General features: G+C 38.4%; 1 pseudogene; it reads left to right on the top strand.

The window, feature by feature from the left end:
- Positions 1 to 27941, top strand: Klra4-ps2 (killer cell lectin-like receptor, subfamily A, member 4, pseudogene 2; annotated as a pseudogene).

Below are 27941 nucleotides of genomic sequence, written 5' to 3'. Positions count from 1 at the left end.
ATGAATGAGCAGAGGGTCACTTTCTCAACTGCGAGATTTCATAATTCTTCAGTGCTGCAGAACCAGGAGAGGACAGAGGAGACTCAGAGGCCTAGAAAAGCTGGAAACAGAGGTAAATGATTTTACCATTTAAAAAATGTATTTTAAAATTTTAGGAATTTAAAAGTATCCTACTGTCATTTATTGAAAAGTATAATGTTATATTACATCTGGGCTTGGTTATGCACACGGGTGAGTGGGAAGAAGAGAGTATTAGTTGGAGGGTAATCATGTACAAAATTGTTGAAAGCTAAGTTTAAAAAATAAGGCAAACACGTTTTTTTTTATTAACTTGAGTATTTCTTATATACATTTCGAGTGTTATTCCCTTTCCCGGTTTCCAGGCAAACATCCCCCTGCCCCCTCCCCTTCCTTATGGGTGTTCCGCTCCCAACCCTCCCCCCATTGCCGCCTTCGCCCCAACAGTCTAGTTCAATGGGGGTTCAGTCTTAGCAGGACCCAGGGCTTCCCCTTCCACTGGTGTTCTTACTAGGATATTCATTGCTACCTATGAGGTCAGAGTCCAGTGTCAGTCCATGTATAGTCTTTAGGTAGTGGCTTAGTCCCTGGAAGCTCTGGTTGCTTGGCATTGTTGTACATATGGGGTCTCGAGGTCCTTCAAGCTCTTCCTGTTCTTTCTCTGATTCCTTCAACGGGGCTCCTATTCTCAGTTCAGTGGTTTGCTGCTGGCATTCGCCTCTGTATTTGCTGTATTCTGGCTGTGTCTCTCAGGAGCGATCTACATCCGGCTCCTGTTGGTCTGCACTTCTTTGCTTCATCCATCTTGTCTAATGGGGTGGCTGTATATGTATGGGCCACATGTGGGGCAGGCTCTGAATGGGTGTTCCTTCAGTCTCTGTTTTAAATTTGCCTCTCTCTTCCCTGCCAAGGGTATTCTTGTTCCCCTTTTAAAGAAGGAGTGAAGGATTCACATTTTGATCATCCGTCCTGAGTTTCATTTGTTCTAGGCATCTAGGGTAATTCAAGCATTTGGGCTAATAGCCACTTATCAATGAGTGCATACCATGTATGTGCTTCTGTGATTGGCAAGCTCACTCAGGATGATATTTTCCAGTTCCAACCATTTGCCCACGAATTTCATAAAGTCATTGTTTTTGATAGCTGTGTAAAATTCCATTGTGTAGATGTACCACATTTTCTGTATCCATTCCTCTGTTGAAGGGCATTTGGGTACTTTCCAGCTTCTGGCTATTATAAATAAGGCTGCGATGAACATAGTGGAGCACGTGTCTTTTTTATATGTTGGGCATCTTTTGGGTATATGCCCAAGAGAGGTATAGCTGGATCCTCAGGCAGTTCAATGTCCAATTTTCTGAGGAACCTCCAGACTGATTTCCAGAATGGTTGTACCAGTCTGCAACCCCACCAAAAATGGAGGAGTGTTCCTCTTTCTCCGCATCCTCGCCAGCATTTGCTGTCACCTGGGTTTTTGATCTTACCCATTCTCACTGGTGTGAGGTGAAATCTCAGGTTTGTTTTCATTTGTATTTCCCTTATGACTAAAGATGTTTCTTTAGGTGTTTCTCAGCCATTCGGCATTCCTCAGCTGTGAATTCTTTGTTTAGCTCTGAACCCCATTTTTAACAGGGTTATTTGTCTCCCTGCAGTCTAACTTCTTGAGTTCTTTGTATATTTTGGATATAAGGCCTCTATCTGTTGTAGGATTGGTAAAGATTTTTCCCAATCTGTTGGTTGCCGTTTTGTCCTAACCACAGCGTTCTTTGCCTTACAGTAGCTTTGCAGTTTTATGAGATCCCATTTGTCGATTCTTGATCATAGAGCATAAGCCATTGGTGTTTTGTTCAGGAAATTTTTTCCAGTGCCCATGTGTTCCAGATGCTTCCCTAGCTTTTCTTCTATTAGCTTGAGTGTGTCTGGTTTGATGTGGAGGTCTTTGATCCACTTGGACTTAAGTTTGTACTGGGTGATAAGCATGGTTCGATCTGCATTCTTCTACATGTTGACCTCCAGTTGAACCAGCACCATTTGCTGAAAATGCTATCTTTTTTCCATTGAATGGTTTTGGCTCCTTTGTAAAAAATCAAGTGACCATAGGTGTGTGGGTTCATTTCTGGGTCTTCAATTCTATTCCATTGGTCAACCTGTCTGTCTCTGTACCAATACCATGCAGTTTTTATCACTATTGCTCTGTAATACTGCTTGAGTTCAGGGATAGTGATTCCCCCTGAAGTCCTTTTATTGTTGAGGATAGCTTTAGCTATCCTGGGATTTTTGTCATTCCAGATGAATTTGCAAATTGTTCTGTCTAACTCTTTGAAGAATTGGATTGGTATTTTGATGGGGATTGCATTGAATCTGTAGATTGCTTTTGGTAAAATGGCCATTTTTACTATATTAATCCTGCCAATCCATGAGCATGGGAGATCTTTCCATCTTCTGAGGTCTTCTTCAATTTCTTTCTTCAGTGTCTTGAAGTTCTTATTGTACAAATCTTTTACTTGCTTGGTTAAAGTCACACCGAGGCACTTTATATTATTTGGGTCTATTATGAAGGTTGTCGTTTCCCTAATTTCTTTCTCGGCTTGTTTCTCTTTTGTATAGAGGAAGGCTACTGATTTATTTCCGTTAATTTTATACCCAGCCAGTTTGCTGAAGTTGTTTATCAGCTTTAGTAGTTCTCTGGTGGAACTTTTGGGATCACTTAAATATCCTATCATATCATCTGCAAATAGTGATATTTTGACTTCTTCATTTCTGATCTGTATCCCCTTGACCTCCATTTGTTGTCTGATTGCTCTGGCTAGAACTTCAAGAACTATATTGAATAAGTAGGGAGAGAGTGGGCAGCCTTGTCTAGTCCCTGATTTTAGTGGGATTGCTTCAAGTTTCTCTCCATTTAGTTTTATGTTAGCAACTGGTTTGTTGTATATGGCTTTTACTATGTTTAGGTATGGCCCTTGAATTCCTATGCTTTCCAGGACTTTTATCATGAAGGGGTGTTGAATTTTGTCAAATGCTTTCTCAGCATCTAATGAAATGATCATGTTTTTTTGTTCTTTCAGTTTGTTTATATAATGGATCACATTGATGGTTTTCCGTATATTAAACCATCCCTGCATGCCTGGGATGAAGTCTACTTGATCATGGTGGATGATTGTTTTGATGTGCTCTTGGATTCGGTTTGCCAGAATTTTATTGAGTAGTTTTGTGTCGATATTCATAAGGGAAATTGGTCTGAAGTTCTCTTTCTTTGTTGGGTCTTTGTGTGGTTTAGGTATAAGAGTAATTGTGGCTTCATAAAAGGAATTCGGTAGTGCTCCATCTGTTTCAATTTTCTGGAATAGTTTGGATAATATTTGTATGAGGTCTTCTATTAAGGTCTGATAGAATTCTGCACTAAACCCATCCGGACCTGGGCTCTTTTTGGTTGGGAGACCTTTAATGACTGCTTCTATTTCCTTAGGAGATATGAGGTTGTTTAACTGGTTTATCTGTTCCTGATTTAACTTCGGTACCTGGTATCTGTCTAGGAAATTGTCCATTTCCTGTAGATTTTCAAGTTTTGTTGTCTTTTATAGTAAGATCTGATGATTTTTTTAATTTCCTCTGAATCTGTAGTTATGTCTCCCTTTTCATTTCTGATTTTGTTAATTTGGACACACTCTCTGTGTCCTCTCGTTAGTCTGGCTAAGGGTTATCTATCTTGTTGATTTTCTCAAAGAATCAACTTTTGGTTCTGTTGATTCTTTCTATGGTCCTTTTTGTTTCTACTTGGTTGATTTCAGCTATGAGTTTGATTATTTCCTGCCTTCTACTCCTCCTGGGTGTATTTGCTTCTTTTTGTTCTAGAGATTTTAGGTGTGCTGTCAAGCTGCTGACATATGCTCTTTCCTGTTTCTTTCTGCAGGCACTCAGCGCTATGAGTTTTCCTCTTAGCACAGTTTTCATTGTGTCCCATAAGTTTGGATATGTTGTACCTTCATTTTCATTAAATTCTAAAAAGTCTTTAATTTCTTTCTTTATTTCTTCCTTGACCAGGTTATCATTGAGTAGAGCATTGTTCAATTTCCATGTATATGTGGGCATTCTTCCCTTATTGTTATTGAAGACCAGTTTTTGGCCATGGTGGTCTAATAGCACACATGGGATTATTTCTATCTCTCTGTACCTGTTGAAGCCTGTTTTTTGACCAATTATATGGTCAATTTTGGAGAAAGTACTATGAGGAGCTGAGAAGAAGGTATATCCTTTTGCTTTAGGATAGAATGTTCTATAAATATCTGTTAAGTCCATTTGGCTCATGACTTCTCTTAGTCTGTCTACGACTCTGTTTAATTTCTGTTTCCATGATCTGTCCATTGATGAGAGTGGGGTGTTGAAATCTCCTACTATTATTGTGTGAGGTGCAATGTGTGTTTTGAGCTTTAGTAAGGTTTCTTTTACATATGTAGGTCCCCTTGTATTTGGGGCATAGATATTTAGGGTTGAGAGTTCATCTTGGTGGATTTTTCGTTTGATGGATATGATTTGTTGAAAGCTAAGTTTAAAAAATAAGGCAAACAAGTTTAAGGGAAAAAAACAGAAAGAAAAATATAACCCTATTTCTACTGCTTAGATATTTTGGTAAGGGAATAAATCAGATGGAATTATTTGAACACTAGAACTTTGTGAAAGAAATTCTTGGGATTGAAGAAGTGAGGTTTTTATTATTTAGTTTAGTGAAAATTTATTATTTTTTACATTTGTTTATTGGATATTCATTTATTTACATTTAATATGTCATCTCCTTTCCCGATTTCCTGGCCATAAACCCCTTTCCTTGCCCCATCCCCCTTATTCCGTGAGGTGTTCCTTCACCCATCAAACCACCCCTTCCCACCTCCCTGCCCTGACATTCCCCTACACTGTGGGGTTTTTCCAGCCTTGTCATGACCAAGGGCTTCTCCTCGCCTTGGCATCCAACAAAAGCCATCCTCAGTCACATATGCAGCTGGAGCCATGGGTCTTTCCATGTGTAGTTTTTGAATGGTGGTTTAGATTCTGGGAACTCTGGTTTTTTGGTATTTTTTTTCTTATGGGGTTGCACACCTCTTCAGTTCCTTTAATCCTTTCTCTTACTCCTCCAATGGGGATCTTGTTCTCAGTTCATTAGTTGTGCATTCACCTCTGTTTTTTTCATGCTCTGGTAGAGCCAATCAGCAGATAAGTATAGCAGGCTAAACCATTAAAATTAAGAGAAAAGCTAGTGCCTAAAATAATATGAAGTGTTCTAGAGAAATGAACTCCTAAGGAAATGAAGCTTTTGTTTTCATTTGTTAGGAGTGAAATATTTCACTCTTGAAAAATGTGTTTTGGGTTGGGGATTTAGCTCAATGGTAGAGCGCTTGCCTAGAATGCACAAGGCTCTGGGTTCAGTCCCCAGCTCTGAAAAAAAAAGAAAAAAAGAAAAATGTGTTTTAATTGCCATAAATACCCCAACTTGTAATGCAACTAGGCAACAACAGATGTCCATCAGAAGAATTAGTGTCCTCCTGAGAATAAATGTACAGATGAAGGGAGAGAAAATGAGAGGATTAGTGTGTGTGGGAATGAGTAAACCCCAATGTTAACTCCCAAAATTACCAAAGAATAATTTTGTTTATTAATGAAGCCAAGGAAATCTTACTTTTTATCCTCTTTCTTGTTACTTTGTACACACTGCATTTGAGGTGCTCCAAGCCGAGATTTTTTCTTTTTCTTTTTCTTTTCTTTTCTTTTTTCTGATACAGTGGTAATCAGAGGCATGAGTTTCAGATTTCAATCTCCTTAGATACACCAAAATGTTTAGTATTATATTGAGTAATTTTGAAATTACAGGGCAATAGAGATTGTTGACTTATATGCCCTTTCATGGATGGGATTTTATACAGATCAAATCCAGAGCAACTCAGGTTCTCTATCAGTTCTCAAGAACTTTCATCCCTCTTTCCTTCCTCTTCATCTTCAGTTGGCTGGTTGACTGCATGCTTCAACTTGCTATCTTGTACATGGATTATGACTGTGCCTCCAGTGTCTTCTGTAGAATGTACTACAGTTCCTATGGAACTGTGTGAAGGGATATGCCTGTCATCTACCTCCTTCTAGGCTGAGTCGGGAGGATTCACAATACAAGGCCATGGCATTCTTCAAAATTTTATGAGACTTTATCCCTGTAGTATTCCTACAGCAGGTACATTTTAGATAGAAATCTACAGCTTTGAGAGCACATTTTCAGTCAGTTCATATCATAGACTTGTGTAAAAATTTTTCTGGGTTTCCATGCTACACAGACTGTAATATTTACTGAGATGTATTCTTTTCATGGGGATTTTCTTGTGTATTTTGCTTTTTTATGATTGTTCAGTCTGCTGGCAGATCACTGGACAGCTCTTGGAATCCTGCGTTCCTTTCGGCTAGTATCGGTTGCAGTGATGGTGACAAACAGTGAGTATTGGAGATACATCTTCTTTGATCTTCTGCATAAAGCATAGTTTTTGTCATGAACTGCTATGCAGTTACACACTTTCCATTTTTCTGCCTATAATCAGGGGATGAGCCAGAATCTCTGTACATTAATATTTTTTATCCTGACATGCTACAGTCTCCTTTCCCCTTACATACCTAAGCTATGAGCTCTGGGGCTGTTGCAAACTCCCCTTTCTGTCTCAATTTTGGCCATGTTCCTTCTTACTACTTGGTGATCTTACTACTTGGATCTTACTACTTGGATCTTACTACTTGGATCTCAGATAACTGTGAATTTTACATTAACATTTTGAGAGAAACAGCTCTGTAAAGAATATCAATGACCCTCTTTTCCTTTTTCTTCAACGTATATTGAGATCATGGTTAAGTAAAGAGACTTCATCTGTACAGCTAAATTAAAAGTTAAACTTTACGGGATTCCTTCATAATTAAAAGGAAATATCTTTCAGGATACATTTTAATATTGTTATACATGTGGATATGTAGCTTTCCATAAGCTCCAATAAGAATTTCATCATTTCCTAACGATGTTTATGTCAAAATTTTATGGTGTGTTAAGGTATTTATTTGTAAATTTGTGCTGTAAAAATGAAGTAATTGGACATTACTTCCACAATAATTTATACAGCTGTATTTATTTTATAATTAACTGTCCCCTAAGGAAAACTTGATGTATATATTTCTATAGTGAGTTAATTGAAGTGCCAATTTACAAATGGAAAAGTACCAAAAAAATTAATGATATGTGTTAGCTGTCAACATGAATCTTTTCTTCTAATCTTAAATTTTAATATGTAACACTTATGACCATTTTTGATGTTTTATATGTTACTAATTTTAATTTTTCAGTACAGTCAAGAAAAACATGAACTTCAGGAAACTCTATCCAACCTCCACCATAACTACAGCACCATGCAAAATGACATCAACTTAAATTAAGAAATGCTGAGAGATATGTCTACAGAGTATAGTGCTGTTAATCATTTTCTGGACTTCCTCAACAGAGAACAGAACAGATGGCACAACAAAACAAAGACTGTTTTAGATTCTTTGCAGCACTCAGGTACTGAGCATGGGAGGACCATGAGGGCAGAACTGCATTACTCTATTATTTCTTATTTGGAAGCTTTGAAGTACAACAAGCAACATAAAATGCTGGTGGTCACTGGGTTTATTGCTTGGGGGTTCCTTATTAGGGCCTGGAAACCCAGAAAACCCTGTTTGGTTTGGGAGAATATTATAGAAGTGAGTGTCCGTTTGGCACTCCTACTGATCCTAGAGGATGGAATTAGAAATTAGTACATCTGAGAATTTTGATTGCTTTGGTCTATGGGAAAATCTGAGTCTTTGACTTCATTCCTGACAGAACATGAAACTTTTTAATAAGAGCATAATATAAAATATTTATGCTAAAATGTACTTAGAGCATTTACATGAATGCAGTTATAAAAATAAACGTGTGTGTGTGTGTGTGTGTGTGTTTGTGTGTGTTTTCCATCTGAATTGTTTTGAGAGAGTTGGCCAATAGTAGGTTGTGATGATTCTCATTATGCAAGGACTGATATTTTTTAAATCTGCTACAGTATAAAATATGTCAGAGGGGAAAATGCTCCAAAATATGTAATTGAAATATTTCAGACCCATGAAACAGGTTTTGGGTCATTATTTTGAAATAACTTCATTATCTGTAAATGGTAGCATACTAATATAGTAGTCACTATAATTTTGAGATTGAGAGAGGAGGATTATAATTGTAAGGACAATGTAGACAGTCCAGTAAATCCCAGGCCAGTCTGTCCTGCACAATGATATCTTGTAACAGAAAAATGAAGATGGGAGATAAACATTAACAGAGCATAGACATTCGCAGCACCTCACTAATCAAAAAATTCATATTGGGTGATCCTACTATACAAACTGCACACATCATAATGCATTCATCTTGAAACATTTGGACTTTTGAGCACACCAATGAAGGCCTCGACATAACAATGAGAACAGCATCAGTAGCAAAACCTCCTTCATATGTCTCTTAATTTTCTTAACATAATAGCATTTCACTCAGATCAATATGTGGGGACTAGTTTGGGCACAATGGTTTACTGAAGAACTAGAATTCAGTCATCAGTTTAACCCCCTTTGATCAGAAAGTGCTCATTGCCTTCCCTTCTGCCCCTAGTATCTCACAAATGTCTGCTTCAGAGAACTGGGCTGTTTTAGAAATCTAATCTGAAAGCATTCATACAATGTTGTCTTAGGCCTGAAGTGTTTCACTTTGCACACCATCCTTAAAGTCAATGATGCTCATCACATAGGTCAGCATCCTGTTTTTGTGTTTGATTTGAAACAAGATGTCATTCTGTAGCCTAAGATGACTTGGAACTTACTGAATAGCCAAGGCTGGTATGGATGTCAACACTTAGTTTAGAATGGAATCAAACTGGCAGTGCTTCTCCTTGTTCTCCCTTTGGAGTGCTCTGATTACAGGCATAAGTCATCATGCCAGGCTGATCCATTTCACTTTAAAGAATAAATAGTATTCTTTTGTGTATTTTTGCTACATTTTCTCTAGTGATTCATCTATGATTGACACAAGAAATATTTCTATAGCTCTATGTTATTAACAATAGATCCTGGATGTGCAGGGGTCTCTGGTCATCATACATTCTCAATTTCTGAGCCATGTGAAAGTTTACTTTTTTCTTTACACAGGTTGAATAAATACAATGTTCTGATAACAGAATACCAGAAAATAATATGTTTAACCATTTACCTTCTCTGTTGTAGGTAGAGGTGTTGAAATACACAGGTTCTGTTATGGTATAAAATGTTATTATTTCATCATGGACAGAAAAACATGGAGTGGATGTACCCAGACCTGTCAGAATTACAGTTTGCCCCTTCTGACGATAGATGATGAGGATGAACTGGTGAGATACTGAATCCAGGTTTTTTGTTTTGTTTTGTTTTGTGTTTTTACTATTTGTATATGGTTTTCCTTTAATGTGAACAAAACTGTAAACATAGTACTTTTAAAGGGAGACTTGTTTTTATAGAGACACTTCTGTCTTTCTGTCTCCTCTCTTTCTCAGGAATCTATAAGAGAATACCTCAGAAACCATATCTTTCCCAGATGAAGTTTGATCCTTTGATAAAACATATCCTGTGGCAGCCTGTTGTTTATTAAATCCCTTCTGCCTAGAGTTTGCTCTTTGGAATTAGGAGTGTGGCTGTCTGAAATGAGTAATCAGATGACAACCGGGAAAATGGTTGAACTCTGGGCCTTGATGCCTAATGAGATAATATGAGAAATGTAGAATTAAATGGTTTGACCAGTTAGTCCCATTGTGTTTTTCGTGGAAAATCTCCATAATCTTTACTATATAGTATTCGTATGTTCTGTGAAAAAAGATATCTATCTTTAGAAATGACAATTTAAAAAACAAATTTAAAAAATTCTGGCATTTCCTGTTTATGCTGGGCATATGTCAAGGATAAGCTGAATCTTGTTGTAGAACTATTAGCAGTTTTATCAGAAACCACCAAATGGATTTCCAAATTGCTTGTAAAAGTTTGCACTCCTATTAGAATTGAAGGAGTCTTCCCCTTTCTCCACCTCCTTTCCAGCATGTGCCATCAATTAATTTTTTTATCCTATTAATTCTGATTGCTGTAAGATGACATCTCAGATTTCTTCTGATTTTCATTTCTTGGATGGCTAAGGTCTTTGAAATTTATTTATGTGCTTCTCAGCCATTTGAGAATCCTATGTTGGGAATTTTCTGTTTAGCTGAAGCTTAGAAGGTACAAAAGAAGAAATTGATACATCAGTTAAACAAAATGCTAAATTAAAAAAATCCTGACACAAACCACCCAGGAACTATGATATACCATAAAAAGGCCTAACCTAAGAATAATAGGAATAGAAGAATTTGACAAGTCCCAGCTCTAAGCCCAAAATTATTTTCAGCACAATGATAGAAAAAAAACTTTAGCAAGTTAAAGAATGATGAGACTATAAACATTTAGGAAAAGCTTTTAGAAAATTAATTAGATTGGGCCAGAAAAGGAAATCCTCCCACCACATAATAATGAAAAGATAAAATCTACAGAGCATAGAAAAAATATTCAAAGCACCAAGAAAAAATGCAGGGAACATATGAAGGGAGACCTATGAAAATTACACCCAAATTCGTAGCAGAGACTGAAAAGCTAAAAGGGCCTGGGCAGAAATCTTGTAACCTGTGACAAACCGGAGATGACAACATAGACTACTATACCCAGTAAAATTTTCAATCACTTTAGATGGAGAAAAGAAGATATCACAAGAGAAATCCAATTTCAAGCAATATCTATTCATAATTCCAGACTTACACAATACTAGAAGGAAAAATCCGACCTAAGGGGGTAACTAGGTAACTACATTCAGGTAAACACAAAAAATAAGTGAATTCTTACCAGCAAAAGCATATAAGCACACACAGTCACACACACACACACACACACACACACACAAACACACACACACAAACACACACAGAAACACAAACACACACACCACCAACACCACCACCAATATAATTAAGTTTAAAGCCACTCATATTTTAATTATATTTTAATTACTCTATTAGACATACCACTCAGGTATCTCATGTAAGATATACCAAATACTAGCAAATATGTCCCCATCTACTTCTCAGTTCTGTCACTTCTAGATTTTACCTAGGGAAAGTTCGTCTCTGAAGTATGGAGCTTCATGCACAGAATTTCATAGAGCAATTTTTGTCTTTATAAATTTTCTTTGAAAATAGGGCAGTACTTCCCATACAAGCACTTCCTATATGCTTATGAAGTATTCCAGAATGCACTGCACATTTGAACAATTTAATAGAGCATCAGAAACTGTTTAATGATCTATGTGCTTTTATGGGCCTTAAGCAAGAAGATTGTTAATTCAAGGACTGGCTTTGTACATAGTAAGCCTCAGTCTAACAAGCACTGTCACAAAATGTTTCATGAATCCAGTATCTCAGGACACCTGAAGTTTTTATTTTCAATAACACATTGAACTGACATAGTTTTGATTTAAATGTGATACTAGTAGGAATTTCTTTAGAAAGTTTACATGGTGAGATTGAGAGGTGGTACATGAAAGCAGAGAATGACACAGGAATGCTGGAAACTTTTGCTGCATGTTCTCTCATTCAACAGAAAAAATTTCATCATAAGGTTTGTTGTTTCCTTTACAGATGTTCCTTCATCTCCTGGTTACTCCAGACAGTTACTGGATTGGATTGTCTTATGATTATAAAAAAAGTGATTGGACATGGAATGACAACAACCCATCTAAACTGTGAGTTTCTGAACCCTGCAGACTGTAACACTGGTGTGGGGATTGGGAGAATTGTGTGCAAAGCATTTTCTCTCATTTTATATGACTTTCCTCATTTTCTTTGCACCACACTTGTAAGGAGAAGTTACTTAAGGCCATGTCTGTGCACTTGTTTCAGAGGGAAGATGTATGTTTTAGAAACTGACCAAAAGTGACTTAATACTTCATACACCTCAGGTCTGTTTGTTTTAAGTTGTGAAGGGCACCAGAAAGTCAAAAATCTTGAGAGAGTGTGAAGTGACTGAATAATCATGACAGATACAATGAGTCTCTGACACATTCCTGTGACATTTTTTGTTATCATTAGCTTACATAATTATTGTTTACTTAAAAATATAAGAACATGTTTATGAATACATATATATGTATGCCTACTTTCTATTTCGAAGTGTTGTGTAGACTCCAAGTTTTATATTTATTTATAATCTAGTAGAAAATTCTTCACTGATTATCTTTATTAATAATATTCATTTTTCTTGATAAATTTCATTTATCTCACTATATAAAATAAATTTTGATCATGTCATCCCCACTCCCCACAAAAGCTTCTTCTGCATCAGCTCTACCATGTGTTCTGCTAACTCATACCTTCATAATTATGGTGTATGGTTATAGGCCACAATCTTGCGTAAAGAAACACATCAGTGTCCACACTATCAAAAAAAGAATGAATCCCTCCTTTCCAGCACCTGTCACCCAAAGAAAGTTATTTCCTAAGATATAAAAAGCTTTGCCAGTCTTTGCCATACCTTTGTCCACATCCTGCATTTTAGAGAGCTCTTTCCCGGCTGTGATTCTTGCATTCTTGTTCTGTCCTCTTCCATGCTGTTCCCCAAGACTTGGTGGTGGTATGGAGGGGAAGAAGTTGATGTAGATCTCTCCTTTATGGCTGAGCACAAAATGCTTCTCCTAAGCATTTGACCAATTTCTGCCTCTCTACACTGACTTCTACCCACTGTAAAAGAAGCTTCTCTGATGGAGGTTGAGAGAAACTCAGGCTTAGGTCATTACTATAAATGATAAGAATACTATTTAATTCCCAAACATTAGCAGAGTGATAGTAGCTAGTTCTCACCTAGTGCCTGAGACCTCCCCAATTCTGGATTTTGTTTTCCATATTGAACATCTTTTTCCTGTGGTAAAGGCCACAGTTCCACTAGAAGGTATCTCTATTACAATTGTAATGCTGCACATATCTGTATGGTTTGTATCAGGTCAGCATTGCAGGATTGAGTGTCCAGTGCAGGACAGGATTATTCATAAATTTTCTCCCCTGCAACCTGCAAAGCACCTGCTAACCGTTAGAAAGCCAGCACAGAAAAAGATATTTCCATATTTGTTTGAAGTTAATGTCTCTGTCTTGATGGGAAGGTGTGGAATATCCTCAGCAATAGGGCCTTGCATTACACTTATAATGGATTACTAAAGACAGTAGCAATAGCTTGTGCTATTTGGGAGACAGCTTTTGTCTCCCTGACCAGTAATTCCTCTGGAGTAATCCTATGCCTTGCACATTGGTTCTCTTATAAAAATACATATCTTCTAAATTGTAACTCTTCTTTAATGTTAAATTTCAATAAATTAAGTTATTTTTTATTTTTTAAATATTTTTACAGTCCTATCTTTAGCCCCCTCTTAGTCCACCTTCTGTTCTTCATTCCAAAATTCCTTGCTCAGTCTCCAGTAGGATGTCCCCACCTCCCCTACCACCTCTCCAACAGTCCTCTGCACTGCCTAGGGCCTCATGACTCTCCAGGGTTAAGGGAATCTTCTCTCACTGAGGTCAGATCAGGCAGTCTTCTGCTGTATGTGTGTAAGGCACCTCATGAAAGCAGATGTATGTTGCATAGTTGGTGGCTCAATGTCAGAGAACTCAGGGGTCCAAATTAAATGAGACTTCTGGTCTTTCTATGGGGTAACCTTCCTCAGCTTCTTCCAGTTTTCCCTAATTCAACTACAGGGGACTCTGACTTCTGTCTATTGGTTGGGAATAAATATCTGCATTTGACTCTTTCAGATACTTGTTACTTTTTTTTTAAATTAACTTGAGTATTTCTTATATACATTTCAAGTGTTATTCCCTTTCCCGGTTTCCGGGCAAACATCCCCCTCCCCCCTCCCCTTCCTTATGGGTGTTCCCCTCCCAACCCTCCCCCCATTGCCGCCCTCCCCCCATAGTCTAGTTCACTGGGGGTTCAGACTTAGCAGGACCCAGGGCTTCCCCTTCCACTGGTGCTCTTACTAGGATATTCGTTGCTACCTATGGGGTCAGAGTCCAGGGTCAGTCCATGTATAGTATTTAGGTAGTGGCTTAGTCCCTGGAAGCTCTGGTTGCTTGACATTGTTGTACTTTTGGGGTCTCCAGCCCCTTCAAGCTCTTCCAGTACTTTCTCTGATTCCTTCAACGGGGGACTTATTCTCAGTTCAGTGGTTTGCTGCTGGCATTCGTCTCTGTATTTGCTGTATTCTGGCTGTGTCTCTCAGGAGCGATCTACATCCGGCTCCTGTCGGTCTGCACTTCTTTGCTTCATCCATCTTGTCTAATTGGGTGGCTGTATATGTATGGGCCACATGTGGGGCAGGCTCTGAATGGGTGTTCCTTCAGTCTCTGTTTTAATCTTTGCCTCTCCCTTCCCTGCCAAGGGTATTCTTTTTCCTCATTTAAAGAAGGAGTGAAGCATTCACATTTTGATCATCCATCTTGAGTTTCGTTTGTTCGAGGGATCTAGGGTAATTCAAGCATTTGGGCTAAAAGCCACTTATCAATGAGTGCATACCATGTATGTCTTTCTGTGATTGGGTTAGCTCACTCAGGATGATATTTTCCAGTTCCAACCATTTGCCTACGAATTTAATAAACTCGTTGTTTTTGATAGCTGAGTAATATTCCATTGTGTAGATGTACCACATTTTCTGTATCCATTCCTCTGTTGAAGGGCATCTGGGTTCTTTCCATTTTCTGGCTATTATAAATAAGGCTGCGATGAACATAGTGGAGCACGTGTCTCTTTTATATGTTGAGGCATCTTTTGGGTATATGCCCAAGAGAGTTATAGCTGGATCCTCAGGCAGTTCAATGTCCAATTTTCTGAGGAACCTCCAGACTGATTTCCAGAATGGTTTTACCAGTCTGCAATCCCACCAACAATGGAGGAGTGTTCCTCTTTCTCCACATCCTCGCCAGCATCTGCTGTCACCTGAGTCTTTGATCTTAGCCATTCTCACTGGTGTGAGGTGAAATCTCAGGGTTGTTTTGATTTGCATTTCCCTTATGAATAAAGATGTTGAACATTTCTTTAGGTGTTTCTCAGCCATTCGGCATTCCTCAGCTGTGAATTCTTTGTTTAGCTCTGAACCCCATTTTTTAATAGGGTTATTTGTTTCCCTGCGGTCTAACTTCTTGAGTTCTTTGTATATTTTGGATATAAGGCCTCTATCTGTTGTAGGATTGGTAAAGCTCTTTTCCCAATCTGTTGGTTGCCGTTTTGTCCTAACCACCGTGTCCTTTGCCTTACAGAAGCTTTGCAGTTTTATGAGATCCCATTTGTCGATTCTTGATCTTAGAGCATAAGCCATTGGTGTTTTGTTCAGGAAATTTTTTCCAGTGCCCATGTGTTCCAGATGCTTCCCTAGTTTTTCTTCTATTAGTTTGAGTGTGTCTGGTTTAATGTGGAGGTCTTTGATCCACTTGGACTTAAGCTTTGTACAGGGTGATAAGGATGGATCGATCTGCATTCTTCTACATGTTGCCCTCCCGTTGAACCAGCACCATTTGCTGAAAATGCTATCTTTTTTGCATTGGATGGTTTTGGCTCCTTTGTCAAAAATCAAGTGACCATAGGTGTGTGGGTTCATTTCTGGGTCTTCAATTCTATTCCATTGGTCTATCTGTCTGTCTTTGTACCAATACCATGCACTTTTTATCACTATTGCTCTGTAATACTGCTTGAGTTCAGGGATAGTGATTCCCCCTGAAGTCCTTTTATTGTTGAGGATAGCTTTAGCTATCCTGGGATTTTTGTTATTCCAGATGAATTTGCAAATTGTTCTGTCTAACTCTTTGAAGAATTGGATTGGTATTTTGATGGGGATTGCATTGAATCTGTAGATTGCTTTTGGTAAAATGGCCATTTTTACTATATTAATCCTGCCAATCCATGAGCATGGGAGATCTTTCCATCTTCTGAGGTCTTCTTCAATTTCTTTCCTCAGTGTCTTGAAGTTCTTATTGTACAGATCTTTTACTTGCTTGGTTAAAGTCACACCGAGGTACTTTATATTATTTGGGTCTATCATGAAGGGTGTCGTTTCCCTAATTTCTTTCTCGGCTTGTTTCTCTTTTGTATAGAGGAAGGCAACTGATTTATTTGAGTTAATTTTATACCCAGCCACTTTGCTGAAGTTGTTTATCAGCTTTAGTAGTTCTCTGGTGGAACTTTTGGGATCACTTAAATATACTATCATGTCATCTGCAAATAGTGATATTTTGACTTCTCCTTTTCTGATCTGTATCCCCTTGACCTCCTTTTGTTGTCTGATTGCTCTGGCTAGAACTTCAAGAACTATATTGAATAAGTAGGGAGAGAGTTGGCAGCCTTGTCTAGTCCCTGATTTTAGTGGGATTGCTTCAAGTTTCTCTCCATTTAGTTTAATGTTAGCAACTGGTTTGCTGTATATGGCTTTTACTATGTTTATGTATGGGCCTTGAATTCCTATTCTTTCCAGGACTTTTATCATGAATGGGTGTTGAATTTTGTCAAATGCTATCTCAGCATCTAATGAAATGATCATGTGGTTCTGTCCTTTCAGTTTGTTTATATGATGGATCACGTTGATGGTTTTCCGTATATTAAACCATCCCTGCATGCCTGGCATGAAGCCTACTTGATCATGGTGGATGATTGTTTTGATGTGCTCTTGAATTCGGTTTGCCAGAATTTTATTGAGTATTTTGCGTCGATATTCATAAGGGAAATTGGTCTGAAGTTCTCTTTCTTTGTTGTGTCTTTGTGTGGTTTAGGCATAAGAGTAATTGTGGCTTCGTAGAAGGAATTCGGTAGTGCTCCATCTGTTTCAATTTTGTGGAATAGTTTGGATAATATTGGTATGAGGTCTTCTATGAAGGTTTGATAGAATTCTGCACTAAACCCGTCTGGACCTGGGCTCTTTTTGGTTGGGAGACCTTTAATGACTGCTTCTATTTCCTTAGGAGTTATGGGGTTGTTTAACTGGTTTATCTGTTCCTGATTTAACTTCGATAACTGGTATCTGTCTAGGAAATTGTCCATTTCCTGAAGATTTTCAAGTTTTGTTGAATATAGGTTTTTATAGTAAGATCTGATGATTTTTTGAATTTCCTCTGAATCTGTAGTTATGACTCCCTTTTCATTTCTGATTTTGTTAATTTGGACGCACTCTCTGTGTCCTCTCGTTAGTCTGGCTAAGGGTTTATCCATCTTGTTGATTTTCTCAAAGAACCAACTTTTGGTTCTGTTGATTCTTTCTATGGTCGTTTTTGTTTCTACTTGGTTGAATTCAGCTCTGAGTTTGATTATTTCCTGCCTTCTACTCCTCCTGGGTGTATTTGCTTCTTTTTGTTCTAGAGCTTTTAGGTGTGCTGTCAAGCTGCTGACATATGCTCTTTCCTGTTTCTTTCTGCAGGGACTCAGCGCTTTGAGTTTTCCTCTTAGCACAGCTTTCATTGTGTCCCATAAGTTTGGGTATATTGTATCTTCATTTTCATTAAATTCTAAAAAGTTTTTAATTTCTTTCTTCATTTCTTGCTTGACCAGGTTATCATTGAGTAGAGCATTGTTCAATTTCCACGTATATGTGGGCTTTCTTCACTTATTGTTATTGAAGACCAATTTTAGGCCGTGGTGGTCCGATAGCACGCATGGGATTATTTCTATCTTTCTGTACCTGTTGAGGCCCGTTTTTTGACCAATTTTATGGTCAATTTTGGAGAAAGTACCATGAGGAGCTGAGAACAAGGTATACCCTTTTGCTTTAGGATAGAATGTTCTATAAATATCCGTTAAGTCCATTTGGCTCATGACTTCTCTTAGTCTGTCGACATCACTGTTTAATTTCTGTTTCCTTGATCTGTCCATTGATGAGAGTGGGGTGTTGAAATCTCCCACTATTATTGTGTGAGGTGCAATATGTGTTTTGAGCTTTAGTAAGGTTCCTTTTACGTATGTAGGTGCCCTTGTATTTGGGGCATAGATATTTAGGATTGAGAGTTCATCTTGGTGGATTTTTCCTTTGATGAATATGAAGTGTCCTTCCTTATCTTTTTTGATGACTTTTAGTTGGAAATTGATTTTATTTGATATTAGAATGGCTACTCCAGCTTTCTTCTTCTGACCATTTGCTTGGAAATTTGTTTTCCAGCCTTTCACTCTGAGGTAGTATCTGTCTTTGTCTCTGAGGTGTGTTTCCTGTAGGCAGCAGAATGCAGGGTCCTCGTTGCGTATCCAGTTTGTTAATCTATGTCTTTTTTTTTGGGGGAGTTGAGGCCATTGATATTGAGAGATATTAAGGAATAGTGATTATTGCTTCCCGTTATATTCATATTTGGATGTGAGGTTATGTTTGTGAGCTTTCATTCTCTTTGTTTTGTTGCCAAGACGATTAGTTTCTTGCTTCTTCTAGGGTATAGCTTGCCTCCTTATGTTGGGCTTTACCATTTATTATCCTTTGTAGTGCTGGATTTGTAGAAAGATATTGTGTAAATTTGGTTTTGTCATGGAATATCTTAGTTTCTCCATCAATGTTAATTGAGAGTTTTGCTGGATACAGTAACCTGGGCTGGCATTTGTGTTCTCTTAGGGTCTGTATGACATCAGTCCAGGATCTTCTGGCCTTCATAGTTTCTGGCGAGAAGTCTGGTGTGATTCTGATAGGTCTGCCTTTATATGTTACTTGACCTTTTTCCCTTACTGCTTTTAATATTCTTTCTTTATTTTGTGCGTTTGGTGTTTTGACAATTATGTGACGGGAGGTGTTTCTTTTCTGGTCCAATCTCTTTGGAGTTCTGTAGGCTTCTTGTATGTCTATGGGTATCTCTTTTTTTAGGTTAGGGAAGTTTTCTTCTATGATTTTGTTGAAGATATTTACTGGTCCTTTGAGCTGGGAGTCTTCACTCTCTTCTATACCTATTATCCTTAGGTTTGATCTTCTCATTGAGTCCTGGATTTCCTGTATGTTTTGGACCAGTAGCTTTTTCCGCTTTACATTATCTTTGACAGTTGAGTCAATGATTTCTATGGAATCTTCTGCTCCTGAGATTCTCTCTTCCATCTCTTGTATTCTGTTGGTGAAGCTTGTATCTGCAGCTCCTTGTCTTTTCTTTTGGTTTTCTATATCCAGGGTTGTTTCCATGTGTTCTTTCTTGATTGCTTCTATTTCCATTTTTAATTCCTTCAACTGTTTGATTGTGTTTTCCTGGAATTCTTTCAGGGATTTTTGTGTCTCTTCTCTATGGGCTTCTACTTGTTTATTTATGTTTTCCTGGAATTCTTTCAGGGATTTTTGCGATTCTTTCAGGCATTTTTGCGATTCCTCTCTGTAGGTTTCTACTTGTTTATTTATGTTTTCCTGGAATTCTTTCAGGGATTTTTTCGATTCTTTCAGGCATTTTTGCGATTCCTCTCTGTAGGCTTCTACTTGTTCTCTAAGGGAGTTCTTCACGTCTTTCTTGAAGTCCTCCAGCATCATGATCAAATATGATTTTGAAACTAGATCTTGCTTTTCTGGTGTGTTTGGATATTCCATGTTTGTTTTGGTGGGAGAATTGGGCTCCGATGGTGCCATGTAGTCTTGGTTTCTGTTGCTTGGGTTCTTGCGCTTGCCTCTCGCCATCAGATTATCTCTAGTGTTACTTTGTTCTGCTATTTCTGACAGTGGCTAGACTGTCCTATAAGCCTGTGTGTCAGGAGTGCTGTAGACCTGTTTTCCTCTCTTTCAGTCAGTTATGGGGACAGAGTGTTCTGCTTTCCGGCGTGTAGTTTTTCCTCTCTACAGGTCTTCAGCTGTTCCTGTGGGCCTGTGTCTTGTGTTCACTAGGCAGGTCACTTGCAGCAGAAAAATTGGTCTTACCTGTGGTCCCGGGGCTCAAGTTCGCTCGTGGGGTGCTGCCCACGGGTTCTCTGCAGAGGCAGCAACCAGGAAGACCTGTGCCGCCCCTTCCGGCAGCTTCAGTGCACCAGGGTTCCAGATGGTCTTTGGCTTTTTCCTCTGGCGTCTGAGATGTGTGTGCAGAGAGCAGTCTCTTCTGGTTTCCCAGGCTTGTCTGCCTCTCTGAAGGTTCAGCTCTCCCTCCCACGGGATTTGGGTGCAGAGAACTGTTTATCCGGTCTGTTTCCTTCAGATTCTGGTGGTGTCTCAGGCAGGGGTCCTGCCGCTCCTGGGCCCTCCCCCACGGGAGCCCAGAGGCCTTATACAGTTTCCTCTTGGGCCAGGGATGTGGGCAGGTGTGAGCAGTGTTGGTGGTCTCTTCCGCTCTGCAGCCTCAGGAGTGCCCACCTGACCAGGCGGTTGGGTCTCTCTCTCACAGGGTCTGGGGGCAGAGAGCTGTTGCGGGCCGGGATCCGCGGGTGTGGGACTTCCGGTAAACACAGAACGTGCCCGGTCCTAGAGGAATTCTGCTTCCCTGTGTCCCAAGCTCACCAGGCAGCTTTCTTGCAGCAGAAAAGTTGGTCTTACCTGTGGTCCCGCGGCTCAAGTTCGCTCGTCGGGTGCTGCCCACGGGCTCTCTGCAGCGGCAGCAACCAGGAAGACCTGTGCCGCCCCTTCCGGCAGCTTCAGTGCACCAGGGTTCCAGATGGTCTTTGGCTTTTTCCTCTGGCGTCCGAGATGTGTGTGCAGAGAGCAGTCTCTTCTGGTTTCCCAGGCTTGTCTGCCTCTCTGAAGGTTCAGCTCTCCCTCCCACGGGATTTGGGTGCAGAGAACTGTTTATCTGGTCTGTTTCCTTCAGATTCTGGTGGTGTCTCAGGCAGGGGTCCTGCCGCTCCTGGGCCCTCCCCCACGGGAGCCCAGAGGCCTTATACAGTTTCCTCTTGGGCCAGGGATGTGGGCAGGGGTGAGCAGTGTTGGTGGTCTCTTCTGCTCTGCAGCCTCAGGAGTGCCCACCTGACCAGGCGGTTGGGTCTCTCTCTCACAGGGTCTGGGGACAGAGAGCTGCTGCGGGCTGGGATCCGCGGGTGTGGGCTACTTTTTTATTTTTCAATTAGATGTTTTCATAGAATATATTTTGATCAGGTTCTGTCTCCACTAAATACTCATTATTCCTTCCCAAATTCCTACCCAGTCATCTTCATGCTACTTGTTTCTCCAAAACAACAAAACCCAAAAGGTCACATAAAATCAAGCAAGCAAGCAAACAAAATCCCAGTAAGAAAAAAAATGTCCCCAAATAAACACTAAAACACACCACATATATAAAAAAAGCAAAAGCAAACCAAACACAACAAAAACTCCAAACCACCAAGAAAACCTGGAGAGTATTTTGTTTTGGTCAACTATTAACTTACTACCTCCTGGGTTTCATATTACCTTCTGTACAACCTTGGTTTTGGTTGACCCATCTATTTTTCTTTCCTGTCTTTTGTTTCGTCATCCCTTGTCCTTGAATCCTCAGAATAGCCCTTCTGCCTTTCTACCATATATTAGCATTTTTGCTGATTGTTGATTTTTTTTAGAAATATGAATTTTAAGAAATCACCTCATAATTCTGTATTTCCTTTAATGACTTTTCTAGGTAATTGTAGTTTAAGTCGCTTTTTATTTATTTTGAAAATAATTTTACTTTTTATTATTTCATATTATATTGAGATAGAGATTCATCAAACCCAGGATGTCCTTCAACTACTCATTGTCATGCCTCCATTTCTCTGGCATTGGGACTATAGATAGACATGTCTACCATATCATTCAAATGATGCCCAACATACTTCTTTTACATGTGCTAATTGGTAATCCTATTGTCTGTACTTTTGTGTGTTTAATTAATTATTCCTGTTGTCTTTTGTTCATGATGCCATTTCCTTTGTGACATTCACCGAGTTTCTTCTTCAGCTGCTACAGAAAGCATCTGAGGCATCTTACTCACAGTGATAACTTTATCAAGAATATTTCTTTCAGTGCCTTGAAACATGGCCTTTCAGTTTCTGGTCCAATTCTACTGTAAATGAGGTGTTTTCAGTGTGGACAGCTAGGTTCCAAACCATCCAGAAAAATTCGTTCTCTCTTTCCTTGATGGACACTGTTAAGCAAGGTGTCAGTGTAGTAGACAGAATAACTACAGCCTTCTAAGATTTATTAATAAGTTCTAATCACACAGAATATTTGTATTGTTACTAATGTTTTTCTACATACATTTTCATTTCAAACAAACTAGGCTTAATATTCATAACTCTTTCTCCTAAGCACCTGGATTACTTGTATTGGCCTCTGAGATTAACCACAGAGTTAATAAATTTGATTACAGCCTGTAGAAGGATTCACAGTCAGAGATGAGCAAGTGGTAACCATTGGAATGAGGTGCCAGAAGAAGAGAAGTTGCCTGTATCCAAGTTAAGAGAACTTTGTGGAACTCATCTATGCTACAGAACTATTGCCTGATGATGGTGTTGTTACTAGGGCCAGACCTGAGGTTTGAGTAAGGGAGTCCAGCGGTCAGAGGTTTCCTGTGGCCACCACAAACATTTTCTCCAGTGAGAAGATACAGAGGCTGGCTCATCTGTTAAAATGTCATCTTCTAATCAACTCAGTGAGAAACGTGCTCCTAACTTGTTTTTCCGTACAGGTCTAGGTTACTATGAAAGTAACCATAAGAGTTCATGATACAGCATATGTACTTTATGTCTGTCTGTGAATAGTTAGTATCTGTTGCAGCCTTTTCTTCTTTTGTCATGTTCAATACATATTCTTTATTGATTGTACACAAATGGAATCTTATGGCTGGCTAACTAACACATATACTTATTATTACTGTATCTTACCTCTGCTCTCTGTTATTCATGCCACCTTGGCTTCATTTATCTTCACACTGTGTTCCTAAAGTAAATCTAAATACTGTTTCTTCCTGGATTACATCCAGGGTTTAAGAAAGGTGATCATTTTTTGAAGTTTTATCCCTTTGCCATTTCAGCTCCAAGGAGCTTTTTGGATATCATTTTTGTATGGTATTCTTTGACATACATTCTCATTAGGCTAGCCTGGTTCAAACTTACAGTCTTGACCAAATATGCCTTGAACTCCTGGTCTTCACGGATTCAGTATTTAGTATTTAAATGACCATTTTACATATTTCACATTTCTTCTTGACTTGAATATTAAAAGAGAGACTGACTGTCAGGCTTTGCTGATCCTCTGAAGTGTCAGCTCTGCTGAAGCCTAAGCCTGTTTAGGAGTCTGCTTACTGATTGTTCAGAGTGCATTGATGGAGGTATTAATTATTAGTTAAAATTTAATTAGGACCTGACTCTATAGCCTAGTCTAACCTGGTTATGATCCTCCTAATTCAGTCTCCCAGTGCTGATGTCACAGGCCTGCTTCAGCTTTCCCAGTATTACATATTTTAGTCAACATTTTAAAGTATGTTTTCTGAAGAACACAGTCATAGCACTTAATACACCATCCTGCAGAGGTTGCAGTTGTATTGCATGCAGAGAGGATCGTCAATCACCATGTTTCATCCAAGTCCCATGAGTTCTGAGAGAGAGAGAGAGAGAGAGAGAGAGAGAGAGAGAGAGAGAGAGAGAGAGAGACAGAGACAGAGAGAGAGGGAGAGAGGGAGAGAGAGACAGAGACAGAGAGACAGAGAGACAGAGAGAGAAAGAGAGAGACAGAGAGACAGAGAGACAGAGAGAGAGGAAAGAGGACAAAAACCACAATACCGGTCACAAAACCTCTTCTGTGACTCTATTCCAAAACTCTTTCCTCTTGGAAAAGAGGTATATAAGACTTTGTCCTGTTAGCCATGTAACATATTTCTTCTATTCATCTGTTGCTTTTGCAAATAATATCAGAGGAAATCAACTTTAATATAAAATTATCCCTTAGAAATGTGGAAATCTATGTTAACTGCCTAATGAAATGTTAACAGTGCAGAGTGTATTAGGATCTGATTTTTGTCCAAAATACCATCATTTTCTTTTTTAATTCTTTCATCATTTTTTACAGTCCAGAGTTTATCTTCCATCCCTGTCCACCCTGACCATCTCCCCACCCTAGTCTCCAAGAGGATGTTCCCCCCCATCACATACCCCACCAAACCTCCCTACTCCCTGGAATTCCAAGTCTTTCAAGGTTAGGTGCATCTTCTCTGATTAAGTCCAGACTTGACAGTTCTCTGCTGTATATGTGTTGGGGGCCTCATATCAACAGTTGTATTCTGCCTGGTGTGTGGCTCAGTGTATAAGAGATTCCTGGAGTCCAAGTTAGATAAAGTTCCTATCAAACTTTTGCTATTGATAAATGGCAAAGGAACCATTTTTGACATAATATAGATGACTGCAATACCAGAATTCAGAGAGAGGAACATAGAAGGTATATATGGCAATCACTAACACCTGTCCAAAGTAATAATCTAGACAGAGAGCAACCAAGAGAACCTAAAAATGTGTCATGGATTCTTTAGTGTAGCTCTCCGCAATGGATGGCTTCTCACAGGCTGCAGGTGGGGAAAGATTCATTTATCTATAATGGGCTGGCCAGAGAGGGGTTGGCAATTCTCTAATGACTATGTGGACAACACATATTGGTCTTCTTTTGATTGTTGTTTGCATTTTGTTTATTTGAGTTTGTCCTTTCCACCACCTTTCTTCTCTTTTGGGGCCATAGTCACAAGAATGGGTACATACCTGGGAGGAGTGGGAAGTAGGTGTGCAGTTTATTTGATATTACCAAATATATGAAAAATATGAAAAAAGAACTAGGATATAGTTGTGGATTTTTGTTCCTTTATTACTTGATTCTATTTGGTTGACTAGTACTTGTTACTTTTTGCACATAAGAAGAATAAAGTCTAGAATGCATTTATATGTTTTAAAATAATTTTAGATTTATTAATATTTTTTGGACTAGTTCAAGAAAGTCAAATGATCTTCCATAATCTATACATGTCTTGATTCACTCTCTATCTCTCTTTGATTATTTCATAGTATATTGAAACCCCATAGACACGATGATATTCATCAAGGCCAGCTGCATATGATAGCTCCATCATATGGTTGAGGTCATTCTGTGCTATAGAGGTATATTTTGCCTCATGGCACCTAATATTAATAATAATGATAATGTGTTAGTACTATGTTGTCAGTAAATATTTTGTGTGTCAAGCAATTTCTTTTGTGTCATCACCCTAAAATGTAAAGCAAAAATCTTACTTATGGATCTAGCAATATGTTTTAGTCCATAACTCATATTTACAATTTTCAGTTTTCTGGATCATGCCACTGTTGATATTTATTCATGTTATGATCATGCAGTGCCTTGCCTGTACAATCCTTTAATTCTGAAATGATTCAGTTCATTGTTTTGTTTACTCACCTGACAGTTACATGTTTTAAAGTCAAATCTTATAATCGGAGTCTGCAAGTATAACGTGTAACATTGTACATTATGAGATAAATGGATTTTAACAAATACATACACCTTTTCAAGCACCATAGTACAGTCTAGTTTTGTGTCAACCGAGAGAAGGGACAGTCATCTGAGTGTAGAAAATCTTAGTTGAGAAAGTGTCTCAATAACACAGCTGTAAGCAAAGCTATAGAGCATTTTTTGATTAGTTCCTGATGAGGGAGATCCCACACTATTTTGGGTTTCATCCCTGGGACAGTGGTGTTGGGTATGCTAAGAAAGTACTCTGAGCCAGTTTTGGGAATCAAGACTGTAAGCTGTACTTCTTCCTAACATCCAAATCAGATGATGCTTTCCATCTCCTGCCAAGAATAGCTCTTGCCCTGACTTCCTTCAATTATGGATATTGATGTAGAAGTTTAAGTAAAATAAATCCTGTCCTCTCCAAGTTGCTTTGACCATGGTGGTTTATCAAGCAAAAGAAACCATCTTACTAAAACAGAGCAATTTTGTTAAGATTTAAAGTTCTTTTTTGAACCTTGCAAACACCTGGCCCCAGACAAGCAGACATGTGTTTTCTTGTACTATAAATGACTGTAGCCTAGTACAGAGTGTTAAGTACTATGTACAGATTTGTGTTTGGTCAATATTTCTCTGACTCTTTGACAGTTGCCATTATCACTATGTTGTTTTGCCTAACTCAAGCTTTTTATTTGATCAGTGTTTCACTGTCCTACTTACAAAGCCCATTTACATTGTAACATTATTTCACAATATTTCTCAATTCACATGTGGACATACATTTTCCAAATTTTGACATTTATTATCTTTTATCATTTATAAATATTGTCATGACAATTCATGTGCAAGTCACTGTGTGAACATATATTTATTTATATTTTAATAATTATCTTTTGTGAACTGCTCTCTTTCGGGTTCTTTCTTCCATTTGCCTCTATTGCACATTCACACATGATTTTTTGACCATACCTACTAGAATTTCTTATGGATGTATAATATGCATATCCATTCCTAAGATTTTTGCCTGTTCTGTATATGATCCAGACAGCACTTGCTTTAATTTTTAGTCTTTGTTCCTTTTTCTTACCTATATATGTTAAGTATGAATATTCAATTTCTCCTCATCTTAAACCCAGAGTTCAAAGAAAGTAACATATTTCACTATGACTGATTACTTTGAAGTCTCATTCCCATGTAGAGTGGATTGCATTCTCTCTCTTTCTCTCTCTCTCTCTCTCTCTCTCTCTCTCTCTCTCTCTCTCTCTCTCTCTCGACAGAGTGTCATTGACTCAGTCTAGCCTCAAACTCTTTTTGTATGGAAGGGTGTCAATTCCCAAATCCTGGAACTAGAATTGAGTCCCACATGGCATCAATGAATCTAATATTGAGGATCTCCATTTTGAGTGTGTTATTTAGTCAGATATCTCTATTAGGCAAAAAAAAAAAAACTGGCTGAGATACTTTTTTTTCTACATAGAACTCTGATTTATGCTGGTTTATACAAGAACATATTAATTATTAAATAATTACTTTTTGACTTATGCATATGCTATGTAGCCCAGGCTCTCCCAGAACACATGTTCCTTGTATTTCATCCTACATGCTAATTTACTCTGTATTCTGATTTTATATTTATCTGTTTTGCAACTTGTAACTTCTTTATAAAAGGAAGTAATTCATAGGCTGTAATACTCTCTATTGCAGATTATCATGTTTCTGTGATGCCCCATTAGCCAGGATGTGGGGAAGGAAAAAGGAAAGAAGAGTCCAAAATTTTAGTTACCAACCTTCATCTGTGATTATATTTCAAATCCTCCCTTTCTCCTTACAAGACAAGCATATAAGACAATATTTTCTGTGTCACACATCTGATTTTACTTTCATCTTAGCACTTTCATTCACATGATATAAGTAAGAGAACAGCTGCAGCATAAAGTAATATCTTAGAAATATTGTCACTCTGTTTTCCCAGCTGACCAATAATTGCAGGTATGAAAAGAGATAAGGATTTTGTTGTTACCATGTCTTTTTAATGAGCTTACACAAAAGATGGCATTTTAGTGATTAATTTATGATTAATAGTGTTATATTCTGTTTCATTTGGCAAATAGAACTTGGAAAACCATGATTTACATCAGAGAATGTCCAAAATTAAACAATTGTCCCTTTTTTGTTCCCCAGTGCCTTGAACACAAGAAAATACAATGTTAAGGATGGAGGATGTGTATTCTTATCTAAAACAAGAATAGACAATATTAACTGTGATAATTTATTCAGCTGTATTTGTGGGAAGAGACTGGATAAATTCCCTGACTGACAATCCAGTGAATGTTAAAGGTAAAAAGATGAAATCTGTTACTCATTTGTTTCCTGTAGTAATTCCTAACTCTTATAAAATTGTTTTGATCTTAGT

This window comes from Rattus norvegicus, chromosome 4 (assembly GCF_021556685.1).
Source record: "Rattus norvegicus strain SHRSP/BbbUtx chromosome 4, alternate assembly SHRSP_T2T, whole genome shotgun sequence".
Taxonomy (NCBI): domain Eukaryota; kingdom Metazoa; phylum Chordata; class Mammalia; order Rodentia; family Muridae; genus Rattus; species Rattus norvegicus.
The sequence above is the reverse complement of the archived record's forward strand: the minus strand, read 5'-3'. Positions and strand labels throughout refer to the sequence as shown.